A 13,837-nucleotide genomic window follows, 5' to 3' on the forward strand; every position below is an offset into this window, starting at 1 on the left:
GTAATTCCTGCAGCTTGACAGCTTTGCCTTCCCTCCCGTCTCTGGCTGTGGTCACAGGCAGCTGAGTTTGAGGGAACTCTGATCTTAACTCCAGAGAACTGGGGGTTCCAGAGGATGCCTGCTCAGCCATTACAGTGAATGGGCTCATAAGACTTAACAAGTCTATGGCACCTCTGGGGGTCTTTGGGTGATGAAGCCTGGGCTTGCAGGCCACTACATGTCATCCCACTGCCATGCCAACAACCACTCCAGAGCTACAGACTTCCCAGGCCTTCAGCGGCGTCCTCAGCTGGAGAGCGATGGCTGCTCACAGTTCTCCCTTCCTTAGCCATAGTGTTTAGGTTCAGGAAAGAGTTCCAAGACGCATACAATTCCTCGTGCTGAGCAAGGGCTCCAGCGCTGACTCTGCTGCTGCTCAGACTACCACTCTCTCCAGGAACGTTGTTCCATCAGCCACTGGCCCAGCACCGTAGCTGGAGGTCCTCAATGTCCTCATTATGTGCTCCGTATTTTTCAAGTCATGTAATTCAGCTGTAAAAATTTGCCCCTGGCTGCACCTGGCATAAGAGTGGCACAGAGGGGTGTTTTTTTTTTTTAAGGTGGTGTTAAAAACAAATTTAATAAGAAAGAGAGAGGAAGAGAAAGAACAAGAGACTGAGACTGTGTTTAATTTGAACTATGGAGAAAAAGACATGAACAGAAAGTCTGAGATTCTGGTGCTTCAGGTACATATGCCTGTGTGTGCACATGTGTGGTGTGTGCACATGCACACGCATGCATGCATGTGTGTGTGAGTGGGGGCGGACAAATGTATGTTTCTCTTGAGTAACTCAAAGCCAGCTTTGTTTATTAAACCAAGATTTTTCCAGATCGTTAGGTTGTGATGTGGCTTAGTTTATACTGTGCAATATCCCATTTTAAGTATACACAGGTACCTAAGTGAAAACCAACTGAGTTGCCTCCATTAGTAAAAGAGTATGGGCAGCAATTAACATTCAATGAACAATGAACATTTTCATGAGTTTTTCCTTCCCCTTCCTTCCATTGACCATATAATTAATGAATGTCTGAATAAACTCTGTCTCTATGAGCCTAGGGGATTTGGACTCTGGAATCCACAGCATATGGACAGAGGAGTACTCCAGGCTGCACATTTAAGTGGCAGGGAGCCTATTCTTGTTGGCACTTCATGGGTAGAAGAGAGCCATGTCCTCTTCCCCAGGGCCCTCAGCCCTGAGGAAGATGAACTGCACCAGGGGTGAACTTATCATCTAGACTGAACCCCAGAACACTTAGCCTGACAGTAAGGTTCTGTCCCACTTCTGGCTGAGAAAAGCCAGATACACCATGTTTGGGATACACCGTGTTGAATGTTGGGCTTCCTAGATTTTTTTCAATGATTTATGAGAAAACTGGGATGTATGAAATGGACATGTCCTGGAAGGACCAAGAAAATCCAAGTACTGAGGAGGTGGGGGGTGATACTGACACACCACATCATCCCTTTCTCCACTTGAGCTGTGTTGCTAAGGTTTTTGGTTTGTCCATGTCCAAACCCAGATGTCTGCATTTTCACTCAAACATTGTACCACACTAAAATTAGTTGTCAAGACTCTGTGGACACTGGGAGAGGGGAAGGGCCGTGGACAGAAGGCCAAGGTTGCAAGGGCTGGCCCTCTGTTCCAATCTTCTCCTTCCTTTTGCCAACTGCCATTAGCAGCTCGGGGTCTAAGGAGGACTTCTCTGGTGTCATCACTTACTTCCTCTGGTACCTACTACCCAGGGCTCCATGGTGTCCGCCTAGAGCTGGGGAGGGGCTGGGGGGGCCTCTCTGAGGGGATACCGGGAGAAGTCCTCTTAGATAAACAGAGATTGCCCTCCCACCACACACCTCCTGTTCTGTCCCTCTCGTGCTTGGTGTGACCCTATGGCCCTGTGCCCACAGCTTTTGCCTGGTCCCTCTGCCCTGGACAGCAGGAGCTCAGCCCCCAGGGCTTAGTGTTGAGTTGGGGCGCCCTCACGCCGTCTCTCACCAGCATGCCACCTGACCAGAGCCAGGACACCTCTCTTTAACTGCCGGTTGCCTTAACCCACCCTGTTTGACAGGCTGTGCATGCTGTTTCCCCCTCAGATATCAGCCTGTCCTGAAACGCCCATTTGGCCTTACGCGGGCGCCATCTAGTGTCCAAGTGGGTCACTGCGTGTGGGTTCCCGCCTAACGGAAAGCCGGAGAGGTTTTTGCTTTTGTCTTTGTTTTTCCTGCTCTTCTTCTAGGACCAGAAAGGCTCTGTGGTGAAAGGTGGGGGGGGTCTCTCTCATCTCAGTCACAGAAGCTGAACAGGCACAAGCTAGCTTGGAATATCCCCTGCTCTAAAGGACATGTGCTCTGGGCTGCCCTGTCACAGCAGCTCTCGGAGACCCTCAGTCAATATTTTGTTTTATTTTGTATGTTCTCTAATATACGTATTTAGAGATATTTGAAGATAATGGATTGGTTAGGAGTCAGGCTGGTTTCTATAATCTCAGCTACTTACTAGCTAGTGATAATGGCAAATTACTTTAATCTCTCTGAACCTCAGTTTCCTGATCTGTGAAATGGGGAGAACGACACCCCTTGGGAGGGTCATGTGAGATTTAAAATGAGAGCCTTCTGCCGAGTTCTTGACAACAGAGGGTGGTCGGTCAATGTTTCTCCTTTTCTTAGCAGACACAGGGGGGTGTAGAATGACACAGATAGTCAATTCTAGTGACACAGTGAAAGTAATATTTGGTTCTCTTGGTGTGGGGATGGGCAGACCGATTCGGGGCTGACAGGACGTCCTCATTCTCACTTTCCTCCAGCGTCTTTGCATGGCTGGAAAGAGGAGTCAGGACTGACCGCCACTGTGTGCAGCCGCCCTGATCACACCTCCACTGAAGAGACTAGAGGCACACTTCCCTTCCAGACTTACAGGAAACTGGTTAGTAAGTCATAAGGCAAGTTGCTGTTGACTAAGTTTTGTTTGGAAACATTCTCCAGGGCCCAGTGTGCCCAGCACAGACCAGTTTCCATTCCACAGTTCTCTCCACCATGTCCTGAGCACCTATCGAGGGGAGTATATTACAAATATTGTCTCATGTACTCTTTAAACAACCATCTGAAGTCAGTATTACTGTCCCCTTTACATGGATGAGGAAACTGGGCTTCCTAGGGATCAAGCCACTTGCTTTGTTTTAAGATCATGCATCGAGGAAGCCATGAGGTCCATGTAGTGCCAGATCCAGTTTCCCTCTTCCTGCTGCTCCCGCCTGCCCCTCAGAACCCAGCCAGCCTCTCGGGGGCCGTCTTCTGGGGCGACAGCCTGTCCCTGAGCCAACCAGAGGCAGCTTTCTCCACCAGCCCCCGCCCCCGGCATCAATCAAGTCTCCTTTCTGCCCACGGGCCATTGGTTGGGCTCCCAGCTGTCTTCCTCACGGTTCCTGGCATGTGGCTGTATTAAGAATGTGAACCGTAACATTAACACTTTTAAAAAATCCAAAAAAGAAAGGAAGAAAGGAAAGAAATACCCCTGAAGAGTCTAAAGTCAGGTCCAGCCAAGGGTCATAAATCAATGTCAGTAAATTTATAAACAGTTCATAAACGTAAGTGCTTTTCACAGGGCTGTTTGTTATTGTGTCGGGCCAGGATGGGGGCGGGGCGGTGCAGAGAGGAGCCCTTCATCCGTCTGTCTTCCTGTCAGGAGCCCTCAGATGGCTGCGGGAGGAGCAAGGAAGGGACCGCCGTGGCCTAAATACTGACATCCAGGTGGCCGGGGCCGGCGGAACCCTGCGAGAGGGTAAGAGACCCCAGCCTGGATGACCGGTGAGCTGAGCGTGAACTTGAAGAGGTTTGCCGACATTCACAGCAGCAACGTCATCACTGTGAATTTTTCCAGGTGCTCGTGTTTACTTCCCGAAGTGTTCTGTCTTGGAAGTTCTGGGGTGCGCCGGCTGAGGTGAGTGGCCACGGGGAACACTGGAACGCAGAGCGCCAGTCTTCACACCCAGGGCTCCCTGCACGCTCTGATGGCCCCACCTCCACCCCACCTTCACTCAGCCCACGCCAGGACCCAGAACCCAGAGGCTGGGTTTGACGACAGGCTCTGCTGTGACACGTCCTACAACTGTGAGAAGTTAACTAGCTTAGAGGGTCTGGGTTTTGTAGATGAAAGGGGAGAATGGCTGACCGGTCCCCTACCAGCTGTCACTGTGTTGAGAAACAGCAGCGCTTCTGCCCTGGAAGCTCACAGGGGTGGTCTTGAAAAGAACTTCTCAGCCTCTCTCCACCTTTCCAGCAAGATTAGCAGATGCACTACATCGCCTCCATATTTTTATCTTTCTCTCCTCCTGGTCCTGTGCTCATGCCACTTTGCTATCAGCCTTAAACCAAGAGACCCTGTGCAAATGATCCCTTGCCAATGAGTCTTTACAGTGGTGGACTCTTCTTACCAGAAGATCCTGTTTCTGGAACTCCATGCTGGCCCAGCCCAGATACCCTGTGGTATGTTTGCCTTGACACCTGCTGACCAGGTAGCCAGTTGGTAAGGGTTCATGGGTGTTCCCCTCTAGCCTCATTCACCTACTTCCAATCCTGGTCCCCTGAACTAAGTCACTGATAATGAGTTCAGAACACTCATGGGGACCTGGATGATCGACCCAAGCTGGCCAACTTGTGATTTCACTCTTACATTTTACAACCTCAGGGCCCACAAATCCCTCCAAAATGGCACATAATGAAGGTAGGTGCAGAGATCCAGTGCCTTCGGGAAGCTTCTCCCTCCCCAATTCTGAGACGTATACATACATTTCTAAGTGTGAGTGATTGTACTTCTGACAAAGCAGCTCTTCTTTTACTGAGACTTTTAAAACTGCATTTGTCCGTTTATTATTGTCCCTGTATTCTATAACCTTGGTCCCCAGTTTCTGTGAGATTCTGGTTGCTGCACACTCAAGGGTCTGACAGAACCACCTTGTGCAGATAGAACTGCCCGTGAAAAATCCCTTAACCGACTGCACCTTTCCAGGCCAGCACTAAACAGGGATTTCATTTATTTGAAAAGTAGGTATTAAATATGTCAGATAGAGGAAGTTAAATGTAATGGGCCCAATTCCACACTCGGTTCCATATGCGTAAATCCCACTGATGGAGAACAGAGTGGGGCCAGAGCAGCAAAAAACAAAAGTCCCTGGTCTGCAGGAGGAAATTGCACTCATGATGGATCTTAGCTGATGTTCTAATGGACATTGAATAGAGGCTGTTCAACCTGGAAGCAGCCCTGAAGTTCTTGGGGTTGTTCGGTTTTTTTTTTAAGTTAGGACCTGTCACATTCCTGCTTTATTCCTTGATTTTATTTTCTAACTTGCAGTAAACATTTGCCATTTCTCCTCAGGGCTTTTGTTTCAATTCAACTGTGCTTGAGATGAGTTTTCTGAGGGTAGCTGGGTGCTTCTCCAGAGAGCAAGCACACATTTTAGAGCCTAAGTTTGGGGAGCAGCCTGAGGCCTCCAGACACTCAACTATATGTAAAGCCTTGCTACTCAAAATAGCAAGTCCCTGGAGCAGCAGCAGCAGTATTCGCCAGCAACTTGTTAGAAATGCAGGGTCTTGGGCCCCCCAACCCCCGACCTACTGAATCCAAGTCTACATTTTAACGTAATCCCAGGTGATTCATGTGCACATTACAATTTGAGAAGCCCTGGATTAGAGAACAGAAACTGAATGTGACCCTGTCTTTGACATGAATTTATCAACAGGCATTATCTTAAGAACTGCAAGAATCCAGTTCAGAGGTTTGTGATAACTCTGCAGGGGTAACTCACCAACCCAGTGGCAATCTTCCCTGGTGTGCATTAGAATCACCTAAGGAACTTTTCCAAAATGTGGCTGTGCAGGACCAACCCAAGAAATTGTGATTCAACTGGTGTCTGGGAAGGGACTCAGCCGTTTGTATTCACTAAGGCTTTCTGAGTAATGGTACTGTGCAGCCAGGCTGGGAGGTCCTGGGATAAAATATTGCCTTGAAGAGTAACACTTCTTTAGGAATGGGAGTGATGCAATTTTCTGATTTTCCCACCACGCATTGCCTATGGGGCCTCATGAATGATACAGAGATGGGTCCCATTTCTGCCCTCCAAGAGCCTGTGATGCAGTTGAAGAAAAAGAGAGATGCAGAGCAAGAGGGTCACGCAGAGTGCTTCTGAGAAGTGCCAGGTCCATGAGGAGGGTGGGTGGAGGAGCAGGAAGGGACGGGACAGGATGGCACAGACGGAGCCAGGAGGTGCAGGATCTGAGAGGTGGCAGGTTAGAGCTGGAAGGATCTTAGGAATCTCCCTGTTTGGCCACCAAACAGCCCCTGCAGGGGTTTTCGACCTTGGCACCACTGACGTTTTGGACCACATAATCCTGGACCCAAATAATATTTTGGGGGCTGTCCTGTGCAAGATATTTCACAGCATCCCTGGCCCCTAATCACCTTATGCCAGTAGCATCCATGTCCATGTGTGACAAGCAAGAAATGTCTCCAACTTTGCCAGATGCCCCCCAGGGACAAAATTGCCCCTGATTGAAAAACACAGGCATAGAGCAATTAAGGAAGATGGTGGTAGGCTGAGACACTGACACGGAAGGTGCACGGACATGTGTTAAGAATAAAAAGTTGCCAACAACATGGATATTAGTCCGAATGAGAAAAGGTATGTGTATGTGTATATACAAGGGCTGTGCGCAGAACAATGGCTGTGGTACCCGCTCTCTAGGCATTAAAGCGTGGATGCTGGCACTCAGTTACGTGGTCTCCAACCCCGACTCGGCTGCCTATTACCCACCCTGGCCAACAACCATCTTTAAAATGGGGCCAGCTGTGCCACCTCAGTGGATTGTCACGCAGATTAAGGTCCATCACTCAGCTGAAGTGAGGCATTCCTGGCAGAGCCTGGCACAGGGTAAGCAGTTTCCGGGGTTGAGCCGTATCTGACATTCTTAGCTGTGAGGAGGAGAGGGGAAGGCAGGGACAGAGGACAGAGAGACTTCCAGGTGCTGCTCTGTAAGCTGCTCGTTTGAATCCTGTATAACAAGACTGTATTTGTACATTAATTGTGTAATAAAACACACGCAAAGAAAGAAATGTTCTAGCTTAGTCCACCTCTTTTTTTTAAATTAGAGTTTTATTTTGGAATAATTTTAGATTTACCAAAAAAGTTGCAAAATAGTACAGAATGTTCTCTTACACCGCTCATCTCTAGTGTTACTGTCTTACATTTCCGTGGTACAGTTGTCAGAATGAAGAAACGTTAGTACATCGGTATTAACTAAACTCCAGACTGCATTTGGATTTCACCAGATTCTTTTTTTTTTTTTCACTAGCGTCCTTTTCTGTTCCAGGCTCCCGTCCAGGACACCACAGTGCATTTCATCATCACATCTCCTCAGCCTCTTCCTGGCTGACAGTTGCTCAGTTTTCTTTGTTTTTCCTGACCTTCACATTTGGCAGGGTACTGGCCAGGCATCTGCAGAAAGGCCCCTTCATTTGGGTTTGGCTGATGTCTTTTCATGACCAGACTGTGGCTATGGGTTTCGGAGGAAACCACGGAGGTGACGTTCCTTCTTGACGCATCACGCCGGTGAGCACATGCTGTCCACAGGACCTGTCCCTGATGGTGCTGACCTGGATCACCTGGCCAGGGTATTGTTTGCCAGGTTTCTCCACCACCAAGAGACCCTCCCCTTCCACACCCCACTCTCTCGAAGCGTGTGGCCATGTGCAGTCCATACCCCCAGAGGGGAGAGTTTAAGCTCCTCCTGGAGAAGGGGGTATCCACATATTACCTCTAGGTAGAGTTTTCCTCTAGGAAGACTTATCTCTTCTCCCCCATTTACTTATTTATTTAGGCATTTATTTATACAAGTGTGGCCTCGTGGATATTTTTTAGACTTTGGCTTATAATCCAATACTGTGTTATTTATTTTGTTGCTCAGATCCTCCCTTCATTTTCATCAGTGAAGAAGCCCTGGTCTGGGGGTAGGGGGTGGTCTGTGGCTCAGGGGCTCCAGCAAGGAGATGGGTCGTGGGTTACAGGCCCAGCTCGGGACCTTTGGTTTGGGTTCTCACAATGATGGCCACAGCAGGTGGGAAGAAGAAGGAACAGAGGCTGTCTGATTGGTGGCAAGGCCACTGTCCACGCTGGGCATGGGGTGGAACTCCAAGGGTAAGGGTGTAAACAAGGGGATCTAGACATGTGATTTGCAGGCACATTTCATCTGTAAAATTCTGGAAAAACTAAGGCCACAATGTGGTTGAGAAAGTGATGCCGTGGAGACCCAGGACTTTCTCAAGGGTCGTAGAACAACGCTGCAGACTTCATGCGATTGTTGGGGAGGGTGACACAGGCATGTTGAAATCCCCAGTGTGGAGGACGGAGAATAAAGTGTGTGAAAAACATGTCATCACCGGCTCTGGCGTGAATGGGCGCGTGTATGAGCCTTGTTCCCGTTAGTCAGGCTTGAACCTGGAGTCCCAAAATGTACCCGACGGTTTTAACTTCAGGGTTGAGTCTTACCTTCCATCCCGTAAGGAGTCCCCAGGGGTGTAAGAGTCCCTCCTTCCTCCCTCTGTGGCTTCACGGTGACGGTGGCCCTTTGCTCCCTCACCCACAGTCCTGCCTTTTCTCTCTCTCAGCCTCCCGTGTGGGGTCTCAGGTCCAAGGGCAGGGGAAGGAGGGGAGAGGAGGTGAGCAGGACTTGGATCTCACAGCAGGTCCAGGGAGAGCCACACAGCCCAGCTGGCCTCTCCCAGTGCAGCTCCCAGAGGCATAGGGTCGGGGGCTCTTCTCTGCCTGCAGTCACACACCCCAGGGCCCCTTCCATTCCCCGTGCCTCCTTGTGTGTATTTCTCCAGGAAACGGGGTGCATGGTAAGAGAGAGATGCCTGTGATCTTCCACCAGTACCTGTGAGACATCACAACCTCTTGTGATGCCCAACAGAGAACAAAAGACTATTGTTTTCACAAATTAAGTGACAGAAAGAAGAGCTCTACGAGATCTTTCTGGCTAGTGGACCTGTGCTTAGATAGAGACTATTTACAGAGGTACATGAAGCAATGTACATAAAATAATTATGATTCTTAATTGAAGCTTTTCAGAGTATCCTTTGGTGGCAGGAGGAGAAGGTGTAGGGTTTTAATATATATCAGAAGGTGAAATGAGTTAAAAATTGAGCGTGAAAGCTCAGACCTTGTCCAGCCCTTGGGTTTGGGCAGGTGAGGGGACAGCCCTGGAATGGAGGGCGTCTTGGCCAAGGCCATACCTAGGTCCACTTGAAGTGCCCTTCCAGTTAACTGGAAGCTGTGGGCTTCTCCACAACTTCTCCCAGATGGTCTGGCTGGTCAAGACAAAAATAACTCACAATGGAAGAAGAGGTGAGTCAAAGAGAAACAGGCTCCAAGGGGAGGGAGAGCAGACAGCCTGACCACAGGCAGGCCCCCTAGGTCGGCCTCCATCTCCCACACACTAGGGGAGAGCTTTCCTGGAAGCCAGAACTCTCTGGCCAGGAAAATTTTTTTCAAGTACCAAGATGAACCATATATGGATCCTGGGATTCAGACCATGAAAGAGGAAGAGGAGGAGGGATGGGAAAAGCAGAGAAGAGGATGTCAATGCACTGTCCACAGATAAGCTTCTAGAAACCACCAAGGTAATGGGAGGACACTCCTAAGTACAGGAGGGGCCTTAGCTTGACTCAGACAGACGTGGCTCCCTCTCCTGACCAGTGCCAGGCCAAAGGGGCTTCCTCTGCCCAGCAGCCTTAATGTGGAGAAGGAGCAGGGAGGGCCTTGGGTTTCCACAAAGGCAGGAACAGCTAAGGTCATGCTCTCTGCAGACCATCAGGAGCAGGTGCACAGGAAATAGTTGGGGCTGATTCTATTTCCAACTGGAGGTTGTGCCAGGCTGCGCAGGACAAGTCTGGTCTTGGAAGTAACATAGTCTGAGGGCCCGACAGAGTGGATCAGAGCCTGTGCTAGGCCATTTATGGGATCTGTGTTAGCATCTACCAAGTGCTGTCATTATTATCTTCTTCATTTTGCAGATTAAGAAACAAACCAAGAGATGCAAAGGATGTGTCAGGAGAATGAGTGAGGCTCTTAGAGATGGGCGGGACCTGAGAGATGGAAGGAGGACCAAGACAACCCCGTGGATAACTTTCTAAATGGACTGCAGAGGACTGGCTCACCAGTGACACAAAGCTGCTTGCCACATGCAAGATTCCTTCTGCAAAGCAAGTAGCCCTGCTCCCTTGGGACACATCCTAATCGTCCCTTCAGGCTGGGGACAGGTGTCCTGGCAGTTACACTCATCTGTACTTCTCAGGCCATCACCACCCTAAGGACACTTCCAGACAGTGTCTGGGTGTGACAGTCCCCATGCTGTCATTCTGTGCTAAGTGGCCCTGAGGATGATTCTGTCGTGGAACCTGCAGCTTCAGCAGCAAGCCTGGAGCAGGGGCTCTGCTGTGTCTCCTTCCTTCGCTCATGTCCCAGGGAAAACCAGGCCCTGTTTGGGGTCTGCAGCTCCTGCCCAGCTTCTCATCCACTCCCCTACCTCTAGGAAGCCTGGCTTGGAAGACCCAGGACGGCTCCAGGTCGGGCCCGCAGCCCCCAGATCGACCCAGAGAAGAGTATGGCCTCTAAGATTCCTACAGTGTCTTTAAAACAGGAACGTGCAGGAAGCCCTGGAAGCCCCAGGGGCAGCAGGCTTTAGCAGAAATGTCTCCAGCGGGTCTGGTCTGATGATGCTGCACCAATCTTGGTGCCCACAAAGTCCCTAAAGAGAGACATCGGGGACAATCTACAACTGAGAACTGAGGGGAACCGTTTCCCATGTTTCTGCTCAACTCCATCTTTTCCCAGAGAGTGTATATGGCCTGCATGTGGGTATTTTTAAAAGCTCTCCAGGCAATTCTGATGACTAGAAAAAAGCTGGAAACTACTGCTTTAATCAATAATTTAGGGCAGATTTCCAAAAAGGAGGTCTGAGGATGTGTCACAAAGTGCAGAGATCCTGGTCCACTCATCCCTCCCTGCTGAGCCAGGTGTGCGGCAGCCAGAGCCCCGGGCATGTCACCACCTCAACACGCAGCCTCCGCTGCTTACTGCCCTGTGCCATACAAATGTCATGCTTCCCGTGTGTACCGTAACGTGAACAGGGTTGGTTAAATTCCATTTAAGCACTGAAAAGGAAGAAGCTCTGTAGGCTGAAGAGGTTGTGGAATGTGTCCTAGAACAGGTAGGACTTAAACAGATTTCTGCTTCTAGTAATGTGGTACACTAGGCATCCAGACTAGCCCTCCTGCTCAAAACAGCTAAAAATGCAGGGGAAAATATTTTGTATTATCATTAAATGCCTCCATGAGTCTGCAAGAAAGTATGGAATACTGGGGACAAAAAATAAATGAAGGCAGAACTCAGAAGGTAAGAAGAGCACTGAGGCAGCACTGGCCTTGAAAGAATTTTCTGGATCTAGTGGACTTGAGAATTGATATGTTTGGAGCCCTATGAGGTTTTGTGGGCAGAAGACCAAACTCAGGTCTGCCCGAGGTGGACAGTCTAAAACAAGACGTCTCATAAAATCAGACCCTCCAAGAGCCATACCCTCAGTGTAAGGAAGGATGAGCAATAAACCCCACCTCCTTCCCAGATTTGGGGAGCAGGTAATACCTACCAGGAAAATGCTTATCTTGAATCTTGGCACTGGAGTGGAGGGGGGAAAATATCTCTCCTGAGAACTACAAGCCAGATTTCTTGTGTATATTTGTAAGCTGAATTCACTCTACACGGGTCATCTGAAACAAAACAGGCAGAAAATTCAGATTAAAGTGACTAGGTGACCAACAGGCACCCAAAGAGGCAGACAGAAATGTTCTCTGAAGGAGTTCACCTTCTCCCTAGGCCTCAAAGAATTTCCAGCAATTTCTAAGAAAGATGAGAAGCTCCCAGCTAAAAATCACCACAAATTAGGAAATAAGTCACCAAGAGCAAGAGCCAGCAAAAATGACAGACAGCTAAGTCAACCTGCAAAGCATTCTGGGTTCGGACTTACCAAAAATAATTTAGCTGGTTTTCCATAACTGGAAGAGAATCTTTAAAATATGAGTAAAAGAGAGATAGCTTTTTAAAGAATAAAGCAGAACCTCTAGAAAATAAATATCTGGAAATAAATAGAAATTTAAAACTCAGTGGATACATTTAACAGCAGACCTTATACCACACAGAGACTCTGTGAACTGGAGGACAGAGCTGGAGAAATTACCTAGAATGCAGCCTAGAGAAATAAAGAGGTGGAAATGTAAAAGACTGAAAGTCATAGAGGTTAGAGTGAAAAGGCCCGGATATGTCTAATCACAGTTTCAAAAGGTGAGGAAAGAGGAAACAGGGTAGAGGCAATTTGAAGGCATAATAGCCGAGAATGTTCCAGAACTTATGACTGACACCAAGCCACAGACAGAATTTGAGCTGAGTTGTGAAGACAGGGTGGAATCTGGGTGCTCAGAGATGAGGCATGTGAGAAGCGGCGTGGGGCCAGCACCCTGGGGTCTGGCCTGTGACTGGCAAGAGGCTCAAGAGCCTCCAGGAGGCTTTGAGGAGAATGTGGTGCAGAGGGCGGCACTCCTCCTCTGGGTGGAGAATCAACCGGCTCCTGGGGGAAATATCAAGAGCAGCAGGGTGGCTCTGTTTTATCATTTGGGGGCAATATCCTTCTGAGAAAGGAAAAGGTAGTACAGACCCACTGTACAGATTGGAACTGAAGCACAGAGAACAGTTTTAAAAGGAAGTTAAGGGGCAACCCCAGAGGCAGAGCTCTTTCCGCTGACCCCGGGGGCAGGAGCCCCCAGGTACCTAACACAGATGCTCTACTTCACTGTGTGTTCAGCACATCAGCCTCTGTGATGGATGGAGCCACGGCACCATTTTCATCCCTGATGAGACTTTCAAAAGTAAAAGCAAACCACAAACGATGTTGTTGTGCAACAGTCTCTCCTAGATCCGGGTCTGGGTGCCTTCCCCACACACAATGTCCTAATTACCCGTGACCATCTGTACCTGATGAGTTAGACCCGGACAATGCAGGGTGTGGCATCTGTGGAGTGATGTGCACATGAGTAAATGGGGGGTAATGGCTGTCACAGGGAGCAAAGCGGGTCTGACACATGTCATCCTGAGTGCAGTGTGGTGGAGCAGCAGGTGGAAGCTCAGCAGTGCCGAGTTGTGGGGGTGCGTCTGGTTCCCGCCCCACCTCCTTCCCCATCTTCTCCTCAGTCATTCCAAGATGATTTCGTTTGGTGGGCAGGAGACAGTGTCAGCGGTGGTTATGTCCTCCAGCACATCTGACTTCAATTCTAGCAGACCCAAGTCACTAATCATCTCTCAGTCTCAGTTTTCTCACCCGTACAATGGGCTCTGTACTACCTCTTGGAATTAAATGAGACTGTGTATGTTTTGGTACATTTATCAGTAAATGGTAAATATTGTCATCCAGCTTATTTCTGGTATTCCCACATGACGGTCGAATTAAACAGCCAAAGGATTCTATTTGCTGTAATTAAACATAGTTGCTTTTGGCTTAAAGTTTTGAAGGAGGACTTAGACAGTGGTCATAGAATTTCAGAATGAAGTGGCAGGTCAAAAGAAAGAGTAAGAATGCCTAAGGGGGAAAAGTGAGAGTTTCACTTCCTTTAGGTTCATATTTGACAGTGATTCTTTTTTTTTTTTAATTTTTTTTATTAAGGTATCATTGACATACACTCTTATGAAGGTTTCACATGAAAAA

General features: G+C 48.7%; 1 long non-coding RNA gene across 2 annotated transcripts; it reads left to right on the forward strand.

The window, feature by feature from the left end:
- Window positions 1–3,687: 3,687 nt before the first annotated feature.
- On the forward strand, window positions 3,688–8,441 carry LOC118933280 (uncharacterized). 2 transcript variants are annotated; one of them, XR_005033063.2, is made up of 4 exons: window positions 3,688–3,841; window positions 3,915–3,974; window positions 6,775–6,960; window positions 7,400–8,441. It is a non-coding gene; the product is annotated as an uncharacterized LOC118933280 (long non-coding RNA). The 2 variants fall into 2 exon arrangements; XR_005033062.2 differs by having other exon boundaries at window positions 3,689–3,815.
- Window positions 8,442–13,837: the final 5,396 nt, after the last annotated feature.

The sequence above is a fragment of the Manis pentadactyla genome, chromosome 16 (assembly GCF_030020395.1).
Source record: "Manis pentadactyla isolate mManPen7 chromosome 16, mManPen7.hap1, whole genome shotgun sequence".
Lineage (NCBI taxonomy): Eukaryota > Metazoa > Chordata > Mammalia > Pholidota > Manidae > Manis > Manis pentadactyla.